This window comes from Chelmon rostratus, chromosome 15, assembly GCF_017976325.1.
Source record: "Chelmon rostratus isolate fCheRos1 chromosome 15, fCheRos1.pri, whole genome shotgun sequence".
NCBI lineage: Eukaryota > Metazoa > Chordata > Actinopteri > Chaetodontiformes > Chaetodontidae > Chelmon > Chelmon rostratus.
The window spans coordinates 16,206,520-16,209,843 of record NC_055672.1 but is presented as its reverse complement, the minus strand read 5'-3'; positions in this window follow the sequence as shown (position 1 = coordinate 16,209,843).

Sequence of the window (3,324 nt, the reverse complement as noted above, 5' to 3'; positions counted from 1 at the left end):
CATGTTTGTGTTTGTGCACGTTAAGCACCATTAAACAGGTGGCTCCGCACGGCTGTGCAACCAGACCCTGGTCCCCTCCTCAGAGAAAACACTCCTACAACTCCCAGGTTCCCTCCTGGCTTCTCATATTTTCATTTCTGCACTGTAACGGCATTCGTCTCGCCTTGTCCTGTCCACCCTCCGTATACTTTATTTGAACTCCCCCTTTCCTGACTATGGCTTCTCCTTTGCCCCCTCTGGCTGTTTAGCTTGGCCACTCGCCCAGATCAGTACACATTCTGTCCCCCAGTCATCCCGGTCATTTGGGAGGACCATTTTCCTTCATGCATGTTCAGTCTTCCCCCCTGAAGTTCCTCCATTTACTCCCCCTCGTGCTCCTTGTACAACTACATTAAACAGAGGTCTCTGGCAGCCGGGCAGAGGAAGGAGCCAGAAAAAGAACATGCCACATGGAAAGCTTTATCTGTTTCCTCCCAACACTCATCTGAAAGAGATGTCACAAGCTTATCCAGAAAATTGAGTAAGAGTTGCTGCTCCCCCTCCCACATCAGTGAGACTTAGATAATGTAATTTTCTAAAGATATTATTATGTGTTTTTATGCCTCAAAATACCTTATAAAACAAAATGTCAGTTAATCACACACACAATATTTTCATTGCAAGCTATTTGACCACAAATGATGGAATGGATTTTGAATTTCTGTCCAAATGCAAAACAAGAAAAAAAAAAAAAAAGCCAACAAAAGCCTTGTTGGTCTTGTTGCCAGACTCTTGTAAACCCTGCTGGTTCGCCAATCTTACATGACAAGGTGAGGACCTGCCAGAGTGGAATATGCCTCAAGGTTTTTTCTTTCCTTTACCCTTTCAAGTGAGTTACGTCCTTGTCCTCTTCCACAAACCCCCGTGTACTCAATCAGCAGTTTTGGCTGCACAGATTCTTACATTGGCATCACGCTGCTCTTGTGTTTAGCTGTTTCTACATCCAGTGATAAATGTCCTTGGCCTGTATGGAATCCCATCCATCCAGCTCAGCCTTATCCTCAGCGCAAGTGTGCCATGTTGCATGTGTGTTATAGTTGGCATGCTGAGCACCAAGGTCTGCTTACATCTAATTAGCACTCTGACAAATTAACACTCCTTGTGCTAAACAAATGTCTGCCTTATTTCCACAATCGCAGCATGAGGGAGCGCAGTTCCCGGAAATGTGTTGGGCTGAGGATGGTGCTGGCTCTCCTTACACTGCATTCTTTTCCTGGCTTTTTTAAATCTGATACTTTGACTCTTCTTTTCAGCCTGCTCCTCCATTTTCTGGTGCACTCTCAGGACAGAAACAACCTCGCAAAACACTGCATTATCTTTGTTCGAGATATCAAAAAGAGTCCTAAAGCATGAGGGCCGGTCATTGTACCTTAATGCATTTGAACTTTGTGGATGTGCCATGGATATTAACCAACGATGTATCTGGTAAACTTGTTTTATTGACTGCCATGTCACTGGTCGAGCATGCAGGTTGAGCGCTGGCCCCTTAATTCCCTGATTACAGTCGATGTAAGGTCAGGAGGTAATAATGGTGAGTCACAGAGATGCTTTTGCTCTCTCTCTCTGCGCTACATCACTGCCATTTAGCCACTAATCTTTTCTAAATAGGCTGAATTGACACAAGTCTAAATATTGGACTGTGAGAAAAATAAACACTCTGTGAGAATACGTCCCTGGGCAATTGAAGCCCTATTTTTTAAGTAAATTAAATTCATTGTTGAGTCTACAGCATTCGTCGTTGCTATATTGTCTACATTGTTTATAGTTACTGTAAGTATTGTTTCATTGTTTTGCTCATTGTATTCACAATGAAAAGTAAATGATTAGACTTTGCTTCTAATTAGCCCGTATACTTGAACTTGATGTGTGTGTGTGTGTGTGTGTGTGTGTGTTGGAGAACATGATAGTGTTTCATAAAAGCTGAAATCGTCAAATTGTGCCTGTTTTTTAATAAGACCACGGGATAATGGTTAACATCACTGTCATGCTATTAAAACCGCTGCGTGACCACACAGGCTTTATGAGCAGGGACATGGTCATCCTCAAGTCACCACAGCCATTAGGAAAACAGATGCATTACAGGATGAAAGCTAGAGACAAACGCTAGTGGTGATTAACATATGTAGCTCTCGCAGGGATGATTACAATATGTTGATTCAGTGGCAGCGTTTCTATCTCAGCTTCTGCACTAAATTCTACTGTATTTTCCCTGTCATGTACTGATGGCCAGTTCTGTGAGGCCATAGCAACAATAGTTTGATCCGTTGTTTTGTATACTGTATATATGGGCTAATTCAAGCCCCGATCAGGAAATGTCCACCCTGCTCTCCCTATCGGCTCCAGGGGGGTTTCTCCAGCCTGTGCTGACATCTGACCTCCCTTTACTCCCTTTATTTGTTATAATTCTGTCCACCTTTATCATCTCAGTTCTTGACACAAGCTACGTCGCTCAGCCATGAGAAGAACATCATATAAATCCTGTAATTATATATTTTTTCCCCCACATTTTATCTGCACATTTAATTTCAAACAAGGCTTTTTGTCTGCTAATTAATACAAAAGTTCCCAACCTTTTTTGGATCGGGACCCAAATTTTAGATTATAAAGTTGTTCACGACCCACGCTACTTAGCATTTCTTTGCTATTACGTACCAAAATAACGGACAGTAAATTATATGAAGCACACTCACCGCTATGCCTTTGCTAAAGCGCAATACAGCATGCTAACACTAATGTTCATTTGAGCTCACCGGGTCTAATGGGATGGTCGTGCTTGCATGTGCTCATCCCTCACGTCCAGATACCGGAGACCCGAGCTGACCTCTTTGATTCCATGCAAACGATAACACAAAATCCAGCTTCACACAACAGAGCGCTTGCAGAGGGAAGCACATGTTTCAAAGCACACAGAGCGATTGCTTCACAGCTGAATGGGTCAATCAACAAGTCAAACTTCTTGCTTGCTCAGAGCTTCTCATGTAAAAGCTTGCTCCCTTTGCGACATATACCGCTGCGCTGAATGCCAGGTTGCATCAGCATTCAGAAAGTTCAGTGGCCACGCAGCATAATTCAAGCAATTGTTTTATGTTTTCCATTTTAAATAAACCCTTTAACCTAGCTATAATGTGACTTAAAGCAATATTATTGTATTTTTTGGCTGCTTGAGGACAGTCCATCAAGCTTTAAACATAACATGGACACATTAACATTCATTTAGAGCTGCGTTTCTTGCAACCTGACAAAGTTAATGATTAAGGTCAAATAATCTGTCTTCTTTTAGCTCTG